A 13,459-nucleotide genomic window follows, 5' to 3' on the forward strand; every position below is an offset into this window, starting at 1 on the left:
CATATAATGTATTATTTGTTTCAGAGGTACAGGTCTGTGATTCAACAGTCTTACACAATTCACAGCGCTCACCATAGCACATACCTTCCCCAATGTCTATCACCCAGCCACCCCATCCCTCCCATCCCCCACCACTCCAGCAACCCTCAGGATGCCCACTGTTTTTACTTGTGGTCTGGCCCAATGTTTTCATGAGCTTCTCTTTGCATCCTTAAGAAAAATTCTTGTCACAAAACACTCTTCCTCCCTCAGAGAACATCATCACTCCGAAGTGTTGATGAGAGAACAATTTAGCACCCTGTTTACTCAGAGTTTTGTCACATTTATACAGTAGCTCTTTTAGAGTTGCAGTGGAATGCCTGTCTAGTTAGTAATGCTCTTGGTGCCTGTTGGCAAGAAGAACAAAGGAAAATCCTTGAAACTGGGTCTCTTTATCTGATCTTCTGAACTTCCGTAGGAAGAGAGAAAGGAAATATAATCAGGGCAAAACTCTGTCAAGATCTAGTCTTTGACAGATTTTGTATTTGTAGACTTGTTTTACATTGCCACATTCCTAGGTTTATAAATTGTCTTGCGTTTTTCAGGTTTCTGGATTCAAATACTGTTGATATAGAATGTTTAATATCAAGATGGGTCACTTTTTATCATAAACTTACTCCCCGTGTATTTGGTGTGTCATTTTTTTTTTCAAATCCCCTGCTCACTGTCTGTTGTAAATTATTAATGTCCCTGGTTGTTGTTTTTTGTGGGAATCCAAAACCCATTAGACTGTCAGAAGTGGAAACTATAGAAAAATATTTTTCACTTTTCTTTTCTATAAATCAGGATGTTTATAAAAGAGGTAATTTATATTTTCTTTGGATATCATTGCAGATTAATGGTAACATTTTATAGCAAAATATCATTACGTCTTGTACTCTTAAAGCAAAAAAAAATCATTATTCTCAATCACTGTGATGGAGGGGTGTATGGTTTTCTTTTAGGTAAAATTCCAAAACAGTCCACCCAGGCAGGTAGGGACTACAGGCTCACTCCCCAAGCAATTTTCACACCCATGGGGGTGGATCTTTGTTCCCCAAACCAGCTGGGCAACATAACAGCTCCAAGTGGAATGGCTCTCAAGCCTAATTAATAAAATAATGCTCCATATGCGGTGAAGTGTTATAAATAATTAAAGCTCAAATATGCCTTAGCAAATACAAACTGACCAATTTTTATATCTTTGGAATACATTATCCTGCCTTTTACGGTTCCTCATTACTTGCCTCACTAGACTGACTCATTTTCAATTAGTGTGTATTATTCTGGTCCAGATATATTTTTAAAACTGACTTCCTTTGTTTTACTTGAGCAGTCACTAAAGTGATATTTATTACTTGTCTACTTCTGTGATTAACCTAGAGAGAGTTTTAAAGGAGCAAATCATAGTGGGAAATTTCTAAGGAGAACTGCAATAAACCATGAGCTTATTTAACTCCCTTTGTCTGACCCCAAATCCAAATGGAGATTAGGTCTTGATTATAAGAACACTGTAGGTAATGACTTTTTGTTTGCATTTGTACTAATGAAATTGTTTGTCATTAGGCTTTCATCTTTCAATTTAAAAATCTCTGTAATTCCTTCCCTTGAGACTGTTAAGGACACCTTCAAAGCTTCCTGAGATTTTCTGGTTAAGATTGAGATGGAAGTAATCAATACATACATTATTAAAACAGTGGACAGAAAGCCATTATTGCGTGGAGGCTGTTGGCAAATGAAAAGGCTTGAATAAAGTAGTTTACTTGTTCATTTGTCAGGTCGTATATTATGCATGTTTGATTTCCTCAGAAGTCACCACAAAGTGAGGGAGAGGTTTGGAAATTCAATAAAATTATCCTAGAATCACGCTGTTGATTATACATTTATTTACGCTAATTCTGTTATCAATGCTGGCCGGCTTCCTTTGGGTACATTTTAGTATGTGTGTCAGCTTGATGAGTTCCCTGTGTTTTCTTTCCACAGAAATAGAATATGTCTTTGGGTGCCATTTGTGAATGTTAAGATTCAAGTCAGCTCTGTGTTAAAAAAAAAAAAAAGAAAGAAAGAAAAAAGAAATGCCTTGTTCCCTAGCACCTCTGGAAAACAAGAAAAAAGTTTGTGATAGGGTAATTCATTCCAACATTCGATGACCTGGCCTCTTAGAGTTTCTAAACAAGTTTGGTTCGCCTACAAATTCACTGTTAGTTATATTTACTCTGTGCTTCTGCTTCACTATGTTGGAGGAAATAGACAAATAGACATCCTTTTTTTTTCTCAACAAAGCCAAAAGTTTATTCTTTAAAGAGGTTAAGAAAAGCAACAAGCTCATAGAAAGACTGATAAAGAAAAAACCCAGATAATAAAATTTAACAGTATCAGGTGGGGATGAGGAGAACATGGTTATGGAGCTTACAGATGTTAAGATAATTAAACATCTCAAAAGTAACTTTTCACTAATAAATTTCACAATTTAAATAAAAAGAACAAATTTCCTAAAAACAAAACATTCAGCTAAATCAAGAAAAAATTAGAAATCTGAATATTACTTTGGAAATAGACATCTTTTTGATCTATTCTTCATTCCTAATGGAGTAAGCTACTTCTGTGTAAATTTCATATTTTATGCAGTCATATTTAGGAATGCTGAATAGAAAAGATTTTAAAATTATTTTTAGAACTACATTTCTAGGCATTTGAGGGAGTCTTCTGAAAACTAGCTATATCATCAAAACTTGAGAACAGAGCCATCTAGGATTTGCCACTTTTCTTTAATGAGGATAATAAAATAAAATGTGAATAATTTACAAATTAACTTCCCCACCAAAGTCTTCTTTCTAACCACATCAAAACATTGATATCTTGAAAAATACTCTTCAAATAATATTTGTATAGGACTTTGCCATTACAGGGCACTTTTACACATTCAATTTCAGATGAACCCCTCTGATCATTTTCAATGTTCTTCCTTTTCCCCAAATATTATTTTAGGAAAATCTATGCCATAACTCAGATTCCTAGAATGTATTGATTCTTTCAGCGATTGTTTATCGAGGGCCTGCCGTTATGCTGGGGCTGAGGATACAGAAGTGAACAAAATGAGACTCTGCCCACACAGACCTTCAGATTTTCCTGAGCGAAATATGAAGTAAACCAATAAATTAGCATATAAACTCCTATCAAGTCAGTGCTATAAAGAGAAAATAAACAAAACAGGAATAGAGAAGGAATGAGAGGTAGTGGCCTACCCAAGGAGGTTGTATTCATTTGTGCAAAGGTCTAAGTGAGTGAGCCACACAAAGACCTTGAGTGAAGAATATTTTAGGTAGAGGGAGCAGCAAATGCAAAAACCCAGATGCAAGAACAGGTTTGGTGTGCTCAAGGAATAACTAGATGGGCTAATGATACATTGTAGAGAGTGGCAAAGGTCAGATAATAATTGGTGTTATCTGCTACAGTTTGGAGTTGATTTTATTTTGTGCATGATGAGACACCCCTGGAGGACCATAAGCAGGGATGGTGTGATTTGATTTTGTGTGTCCTAAAATTGACTCTCTCTGTTCTATGGACAATTGACAGTAGGAGGAGCAAAACTGAAAGCAGGGAGAAAGTTGGGAGGGTGTTGAAGTCATTTAGGAAGGAGATGATGATGACTTGGCCTAGCGTGGAAATGATAGACATTGTGAAAAATTATTTGACCCAAGATCTGTTTTGAAGGTAGAGCTGATAGAACTTATGATAGATGGGATGTGGAATGTGAGGGAAAGTGAAGAGTCAAGGATGACTCTGAAGTCTCTGATTTGAGCGATGATACCATTTATGGAGATGGGAAAGACTTTGAAATGATCATGGATGAGGGTGTGTACATGGAGCAAAACAAGAGTTCCACTTTGGGGTTATATTGATAAACAGAGACAAGTGGTATGATTCAGCAATTATTCACCACTTACACTTGACAATCTCAGATTTTGGCTGAGCCTCTTGAGAATGGATATAAATTAATTTGTCACAGGGTCTCCTAATAATCCATTCATCGGTACTGTTGCTTCAGAAGGAATTTCCAGAATTTAGGGTTTAGGTTCAATGACCTAAGACCTAGTTCTCTAAGTGACCATGGGAATAGATTGAGTGTTCACCAGTGATTTCTCAAGGTCAGCTCAGAACTTAACAACATTATTGTCAGTAGGAAGTGACTTCCCCAGTGGTTGTTGGAAGCAGCCCAGACCTATGATTGAAGAGTCAAACAGCTGTTCAAGATGCTGCGTGGGCACTAAACTATTCCTCCATAGTATCACAGATCTGCAAGCAGGCTGGACTCTGTTCTAGCCCATGCCCTTGATCTCAGAGAACACAACTTTTATAAAGGACTTCCAAAAAAGTAAATCTCAGCAAGCATTTTCCCCCCAAACACTCAAAAATGTTTTTTTCATTGAATACAATTAGATTTTTAAAAAACAATTTCAGGCTTGAAATATGTCCATTTATTTTTCACCTTTGCTTGAAATTGATTCAGTCTCACTTGTGAATTGCTGTTGTTCATGTTGTTGGCTCTCTGAAACAATAGCTAGATGTATCTGATACAGCAATCCCATGTCTTCACTTTTAAATGGACTGGAAATGGATGATGATGTAGTCAAACTCTTAGAAGTGAAGAGCGGAAGGGTGGTTGTGAGAGGCTGAGGAGAGGATGAAATGGGAACTGAAGTTTCAGTTGTGCAGGAGGAGTCATTCTAGAGATCTGCTGTAGAGCCTAGGGCCTAGAGTGAACACTCCTGTATTGTGCACTAAGAACTCTCTTAAGAAGATGGATCTCATGTTAAGTGCTATTAGCACAATAAAAAAAAAAATCAAGATGATTTGACCTTTTCTTTATATCCCATATGCTACATTTGCATAACTTCTCTAATGCGAGCTATTTCAAATGATTATTAAGGGAATCTTTTGTCTGTCTGTTGTTGTTGTTGTTGTTGTTCTGTTCTTTCAAATTTCTTTCTTCCATGAATCCCTGTGAACTTGCCTTAGATTCTTAGAGGCAAAATTCCTGCAACTCCAGTTAACCACATTTCTGGATCTCGCCCTTTTCCAAGATCTTGGTTTCGAGTTCACTGGGCATTGATGGTCCCTATTCATTCAGTAAATAAAAGATTAGTGATGTGTTTGAGACTCAATAAATATGGTGGCTCCTTAAGGGAGGAATGTCAGTAAGGTGGCAGAATGTATTCAACTTTCTTATCAGAAATAAAAACAATATAAAAGGCATATAAAAAAGTAGAAATAATATGGAAACTAGCATGATAATATAGGATGACAAAGCTAAAACACTGATCAATTTGTAGATATGACAGTGCCTACTCGGGAACCATTTGTTGAGTGGATGGCACCATTGGGATCACTTTAAATTTTAGGGTCTGTCTAGTGTTCTCTCATCTCTTAGCTAATGCTTCAGACTAGAGGAAAAGCCCCAACCAGCAGTTCAAACTATGGAACTTCTGAACATGTGTGCATGAACATCTCCTCCAGGAAAGAAATCACTACGATTAAGAAGGCAGAGCTAATAGGGCCTCCTCTTGAGGAAAATCCACTCAAGTAACTCAAAGGTTACACTCAGCTTTGGATCTGGCACATAAGAATAGGCCCAAAATAAGAGCTCTCAATTTTTCCCAGTCGACAGCGTTTAACTTCTTCTCTAATAATTCATGAGCCCAGGCTTTCACCCTCAAGCATGTTCTGCATCTAAATCAAACTGGCCTCCATATAACACACTCTGGTTTTCTAACTGGGTGTTCGCTTATGTATTCAACAATATTTGTTATCCACTATGTGCCAAGCTGTTGCTATAATTTTTATCATTAGTAACGGTGCCTAGAAGAGACTATCTCCAAATGCCACCATGTAACAGGCTCCTGGCCAATTAATGACCTAAACGACCTAAACGTGTTGATTATAGAATATTCAAACTGGGACGCCTGGGTGGCACAGCCGGTTAAGTGTCCGACTCTCGGTTTCAGCTCAGATTGTGATCTCAGGGTTGTGATCTAGAGGTCATGAGATCGAGCTCCACATGGGGCTCAGCACGCAGTGCAGAGTCTACTTAAGATTGTCTCTCCCTCTGCCCTTCCCCCACTCAAATAAATAATATTTTTAAAAAAAGAATATTCAAACTAGATGTTAGAACTTCAATAAGGTGTTTAGCAAACCCCCACATTTTAACAAATGAAGACACTAGGGCTCAGGAAGATCTTATGACTGGTTCTAGATCACCCAGCCAAGCTTTGGCCCAGCCCTGACTTGAACTTCAAGTCAGCTACCACAGCCCTCCCTTAACCACTTTAGTCTGCCTCAGAGGGTGATTCTGTCAAGTTCTGCCGACACATGTGAATAACGTATAGCCATTCTGTGAGATTTCAGTCTGAATAACACAAATACAGACTTGCCACTTCAGTGGGAATGTAGATAAAATTCAGCTCCATGGAAACTGCCTGTGGTTGAAAGAGACCTGTGTTTTGAAAAGCAAGGGCTTCTACTTACATCCATAGTGATAGGACCAGTATCTCTAGGTGAAAGCAGTATAGCTTTTCTCTCAAAAATGTCAGTCCCTGGGGCTCCTGGGTGGCTCAGTCGGTTAAGCATCCTGCTCTTGATTTCAGCTCAGGTCATGATCTTAGGGTCCTGGGACCAATCCCCGCATTGGGCTCCACACTCAGCTCTGAGTCTGCTTGGGATTCTCTCTCTCCCTCTCCTTCTGCCCCTCCCCTCTCTCAAATAAATAAATGAATCTTTAAAAAAAAAATGTCAGTCCCTGTGCCCAGAGCTCTCATCCTGCCCTCGTCTTCTCTGAGTTACATCAAGCACATCAGTATCTCCCCCTACATCCCCTCTACACGTGGTTCTCAACTACTTCTCTTCATGGGATTAATAGGTATTTGAGGTAATATTCCCCCTATTTAGTTTTTTCCTATAACCAGGAGAGGCAGGGAAAAAAATCAAATAATCAGTGACTCAGTTCTCCTCTATTGCTTTCAGGTTTTTAAAGTTTCTGACTTGCTTCATGGCCATTAGGATTTGCCACTTATGTGTCTTCCAAATTATTATAATTCAGGGAACTTTCATTTTTCGCCATCACTCACCTGAAGCCTGGCTTAAGAATTTCAAGATTTGGATTCTAAATGACTAATGAACTGATGGCCTTAGGTAAATCCTAGCTTATCTGTACTTCAGTCTGCATTGGTAAAACATTCCCAGTATATTGGGGCGCCTGGGTGGCTCAGTTGGTTAAGCGACTGCCTTCAGCTCAGGTCATGATCCTGGAGTCCCTGGATCGAGTCCCGCATCGGGCTCCCTGCTCGGCAGGGAGTCTGCTTCTCCCTCTGACCCTCCCCCCTCTCATGTGCTCTCTCTCTCATTCTCTCTCTCAAATAAATAAATAAAATCTTTAAAAAAAAAAAATTCCCAGTATAAAATATCACCACAAACATACCTATTCAACCAAACTATTGACTCCTTCAGGACAAAGATCCAGTTCCTACATCTTCCCTATCTTATACATAATAGGTTCAAAATTAATATTTTTCTATTAGCTAATTTGCCAGCAGTCAGTCGCCCAGTTGGTTAGTATTTGTGATATATAAATAACTATCTATCAAGGGCACCTGGCTGGGTCAGTCAGTAGAGCGTGTGACCCTTGATCTCAGGGTTGTAAGTTCGAGCCCCACGTCAGGTGTAGAGATTGCTTAAATAAATAAACTTTTAAAATAATAAGTAAATACCATCTATCAGATCATTTCACCTTAAAATAAATGGATTTACCTTGGGATGTCCCACTAGTACAATTTTGTCATGCGTGCTTCATATAAATTAGTCTGTGAAACTTAAGAAGCTGGAGGAAAAATGTCAAACTAGCATGCCTTATTGTTTGTCTCATTTTTAAGGCAGAAGGTTACTTTCCTTTCACAGGGGTGCTCTAAGGCTTTAGTAGTTGCTTCTGATTCTTCCGCATCACTGTTTTAGGCCCTTGGGCCTGGCTATCTTGCAAAGGTGAAGAGGAAGCTGTGAGGAAGAGGATGAATTTTAAAGAAAATAATTTTATCCGTTTGAAAGATTCAGGAAGTAAATGTCTTAACGTGTGAATATTGACCTCTAACTAACATAAAGATTACTCTGTATGTGTATGGGAGGGGGCCTCTATATCTGATACCTTTTTCACATCAGCACGTGAATGAACCAACTTGTCCAATTTAAAATATTAAGCATAAACTCTGAGGCAAAATCAGTATAGTATAAGGAGTGGTATTTTCCCAAACATCACTCAAACAGACTTTCTTTGAGAGGCAAGACAGTTACCAAAGAGTTAAGGCTCTAGACATTGAATGTTCTTGTTTCTGTTTAAAAAATGTCTCCATTTTCCTTCCTCTTAAAATGGAGTGAACTCTTATAACATGCAGGTTACTGTAAGTTGCTTAGATACTGAAAAATAGATTTTCCCTTATTTTAAAGAAGAATCTTCACTGGTTTTTGCCATTGTTGTCTTTGTTTTTGCATTTACTACATGAGCCTATCTCTTTTAGGGGCACCTGGGGTGGGGGTCAGTTGGTTAAGTGTCCAACTCTTGATTTCAGCTCAGGTCATGATCTCAGGGTCATAGGATCGAGCCCCGCATCGGGCTCTGCGCTCAGAGTGAGTCTGCTATCCCTCTCCCTCTGCTCCTTTCCCCACTGCCCCCCCTCTATCTCTAAAAAAATAAATAAATAAAATCTCTTTTTTTAAAAAGCCTATCTCTTTTAAACTCCATGCTACAAGGACCACTGATGCTTTTTGCCTAGAACAGATAGGCGCTCAAAATTTGTTAAATGAACAAATGGAAGAAGACCTTTCCTTCTAACCATGCTTAAAATGATGTGTTCCTATTTATGGTTTTTTCCATATGGTGAGAAACATTACCATTTTCTTTGTCTTCTGATTGTCTTGAACCAACTATTTCTCCATTTTTCCTGGGGTTTTTAACCTTTCTTATATTTCCTCTACATGTTCCCAAATGCTGAAGATAGAGCACATAACCTTCTCTTCCATCCACTTTCTTTTCTTAATTTCAGACAACGATGTGAAAATAATGGTGCTTATGTCTTTGTAATGACAGAACTTCCTTTGTCTTTTCCTTAGACTCGTTTTAATCCTCAGTGACTCCTATTTAAGAAATGAACTGTGCAGCTGTGATGGTGCTGAGCCCTTGGCAACAACTCGAGGGGCAAACGAGTGGTCCCTCACAATGGTGTTCACTTCTAACAATGGAGCTGCATCATCAAACAGTGTCTTAGACTTTGTCAATTTGATGAGACCTTTGAGATCCGTTTCCTTATTTTACAGACCTTACTCCAACAATTATCTCCACGTTCCCCCGTCTAGGTCTTTAATAGATTCCTCTCTGCTATGGTAACCAACTGTCCTAGTTTGCATGAGACTGTCCTGGTTTTAGCATTCAAAGTCATGAAGCACTCCCCAGTCCCCGACAAACCAGGATGGTCGGTTACCCTACTGCTAGCTTCCATCTTCCACCCTGTGTGCAAACCATTCCTATCCTAAAAAGAACATGTCTTCCTTTTACATTGTAATGCAGTCTGTCCTCCTTCCCATCTTCCTTCTTTTCCTGTCAGAAAAAAAATATGTTGCACAGTGTTCATCTAAAATACTTATTCCTTCTTCTCCCACTCACTCCTCAACTGAACCTAATTCTGAAGCTACTGCCCTCCACTGAAATTGCTCTCACCAGTCCAATGAGCACTTCTCAGTGCCCATCTTGCTTTACCTTTGTGTGTCATGGTTGGAAGCTCTCAGTCACTTTCTTCCTCTCTCTTCCATAGTTCTATACTTCTCATTTCCCCCAAGCTTTCTACCTGTCCATTCCATTCTTTCTTGGCCTCTCATGGGATCCAGGTCCTCTGTCTGCCCATAAATTTTGTATATTCTCCAGAATTTTCTCTTTAGCCCACTCCACTGCCTGAGCAGTCTCATCTCCTTAGGTAGTTGTAATCCTTGTCTCTATGCATAATCATAGGCACTCAGTGGATGTTAACTGAGAAAATGGCTCCTAAATCTCCTTTTCTTCTCCCTAAACTTCAGACTTTGGTATTTATTTCCTTCTGGAAGGAATGGTACCTATCCAACCTGAGCATATCATATCCTCTTACTCTGTTCTCCAAACAAATTCCCCCCTCATGTTAGTATTGGGTTTTTGATATTCTTCTTCGTTAATTTTATCCTAAATGTGCACATGAGGTGTTCTGGATCAGACACAGATTTCTTTTAGTTACCTAACAGGGAATATCATTTGCCACATCCCCCCATCCTGGCCTTTGCCCCAAGTCTTACCCCTAGGGAGACGTGAGGAGAGCCAATGGAAAATGTTCCTACATGACTGGCTGCTTATTCCCTAGGCCAGAGACCAGGAAAAAGGGTTTTCCTTTCTTGTAAAGGGGAAGAAGGCCTTTTCCACCAGAAAGGGTCCCCTTCTCCTCCTGAAAGGGTCTCCTTGGAAACATAAAGGGCCTGAGTCCTAACTCCAACTTTTCTAGAAGCCAGACAACCCCACATGCCTCAGATTTTACAAAGGAAATGTCATCAAGGTCTGGGCTTTTTTTTTCCCCAAACTCTAAAGACCTAAAGAGATAGGCATCCCAGTCTTGCTGACGGCTTGGAGCTGAACCTGGGAACTTACTCTGGGCTCTAACCATTTGGTCCTCTTGGATGAGACAAATTAACTAGACACATGACTGCAGATCTAGTTCCCATGGTATGGGAAGTTTCTCAGGAGCCAGAGCTTTTTATAGGCGTGCTGAGAAATCTGGGAGAGTTTATTTCCTCACATGTAGGTTAATTGCACCCAGCATTCACTCATCTCCCCAACCTAGAAACTAGAAATCTTCCTTGCTCCTTCCTCTCTCCATTCAGTCACCAAATTCCCACACCTCTACACACTAAATATTTCCCTACTCTATCCTTTTTTTTTTTGTTTTTTTTTTTTTTTGTACCTACTGCCCTGGGTCAGATCCTCATAATCTTTCACTAAATTCATACAGTTGTCTCCTAACTGGTCTCTCTAAATGCATTTCTGCCCTTCTAAAATACTTGCTCTGTATTTATGTCAGGGACATCTATTTGAAACACACACGTGCCTATGCCACTCCAGGTTCCTGATTTGCTACAAGAGAATACCTAGGCTTCTTAGCAACTCACAGATTAAGCTTCAATTTCTGAGTTAAAGGTCAAATATAGTTTAAGATAATGACACTGTCTTATTTCATCTCTGGATATGTCCTCTCCTTGTACTTTATGTGCTAGAAACCTGGCCTACTTGAGATAAGTGTACATGCCACACTGTATTATGTCCTATGTCTTCACACCTGTATTTTCATCATTTTTCTTCCTCTAATCTGCACTTCCCAGGCTAACTCATGTTCATGCTTAAGAATTCTTTATGAATAATGTCTTCTCTAGGAAGCCTTTCCGAATTTCCTTTCCCAGATTGTGCAAACCTATAGCACTTTCCACACTGTGCTGAAATTAGGGGTGCCTGGGTGGCATAGTCGGTTAAGCATCTGACTCTTGGTTTCAGCTCAGGTCATGATCTCAGGGTCAAGATCTCAGGGTTGTGAGTTCGAGCCCCGCATCAGGCTCCCCACTCAGTGTGGAGTCTGCTTGAGATTCTCTCTCCCTCTCCCTCTGCGCCTCCTGATCATGCTCTCTCTCTCTAAAATAAATAAATAAATCTTTAAAAATAAAGAAATTATTTATGTGTTTGACTCTTCTACTGTATACAAGTTTCTAGATGGGAAGAGTTGTTTTGCATTCACTTTTTTCTAGTTTCTGATACAACCACTGACACATAGTAGCTCAACAAAGGGAGCCATTATTATTTTTATAAATTAGTGAAATCAGAGTCAATTGCCTCCTATCAAGTCCAAATGGAGAGACTAGAAAAAATAATAATTTTCTTGAAGTTGGGAAAATTAAATGTATGAGCAAGAGTTGTATATACATACACGCATGTGCACGCATGTGCACACACACACAAATTTCAAATGAAGTATTAGAGGGAGAATCAGCCTTACATGTAAGCAGAGTAAATAGTCCACCTACTCTGTATTATAATACCTACTCTGTGTTACTTCAAGGACACAAAAATATCTCACTGTACAGAAACTACATCCCCATCCATAGACTGAACCCTAATATTTCACTTACAGAATTTTATTATTTCAATTCAAACACTTTGCCTCTCTTTAGTGAAGTGTAACTAACTATGGAAGATGAATCATTTTGCAAAGTATCAAACTCAGGATTTTTCTGAATGATGAGGATTTTATTTATAAAAGCGTCAGATAATACAGTTCTGGAGCATTCCTACAACATGATATATCTGAAGTTCAAAGGAGATATAGCTGAATTTTCCCTCAGGGCTTAAAATCATTAGGTAGGGGCGCCTGGGTGGCTCAGTCGTTAAGCGTCTGCCTTCGGCTCAGGTCACGATCCCAGGGTCCTGGGATCGAGTCCCACATCGGGCTCCCTGCTCGGCGGGCAGCCTGCTTCTCCCTCTCCCACTCCCCCTGCTTGTGTTCCCTCTCTCGCTGTGTCTCTCTCTGTCAAATAAATAAACAAAAATATTAAAAAAAAATCATTAGGTAACATTGCTAAAAATAGGACAGAATTGAAAAAAGATACGAAAAATTAAGCCCTAGCTTAGGGTAATTATTATTATTATTATTATTATTATTATTATTATTACTGTTGCTTTTACACTGATCAATTAATGTTTATGTGGTACTTGATACTTTCATTAACATCTTCACTTCTGAGATGGCAGAATCTGGTCATTGAGTATCTTTGATGGTTTCCAAGTATCTCTCAATTTATTCTAGCCTCACACGATGTCTCACAAGCCTTAGGACTCAATTATGTATGAAGTTTATTGTTTTCACTCTGTTTCTAGTGTGTTAGTTTTCTCCCTTCTTTTCATCCAGAAGCTTCCTGGAGGCAGAAACTATGCATTCTGCTTTCCTTTTAACCCCCTGTATCCATGAAGATTACAGATTAGAGATTAAAACTGATAACTAGCATAGATGACCCCAGGAGACAGATTCTAGGCCTATCCTTTTATAGAAACCTATTCCCACAATTCCTACATCCAGTATACGTCAAAACATTTCTACCATTCTCAAAGAAGTCACATTGGATAATGTATTGGGTATTTTTCAGAAGTACTGAGTTTTTACATAGTTTACTGTTAATATTTCATTTTATTTGTTGTCAGATATTTTGACAGAATAAGCTGGTAGTTATGAATTGGATTGGCTGTATATTTCAGTACAACCTAAGTTCTTCCAAATGGCCCTTCAGGCTCCCTATGTTCTGGATAACCATTGTTTTGGGTGCGTGAAGTATTCATTAGCCCTGC

General features: G+C 39.0%; 1 protein-coding gene across 1 annotated transcript in view; it reads left to right on the plus strand.

The window, feature by feature from the left end:
- DMD (dystrophin) overlaps positions 1-13,459 on the plus strand; it is a 2,077,064-nt gene that overhangs the window by 1,728,544 nt on the left and 335,061 nt on the right. The gene's annotated exons all lie outside the window — the stretch shown is intronic.

This window comes from Neomonachus schauinslandi, chromosome X (genome assembly GCF_002201575.2).
Source record: "Neomonachus schauinslandi chromosome X, ASM220157v2, whole genome shotgun sequence".
Taxonomy (NCBI): Eukaryota; Metazoa; Chordata; class Mammalia; order Carnivora; family Phocidae; genus Neomonachus; species Neomonachus schauinslandi.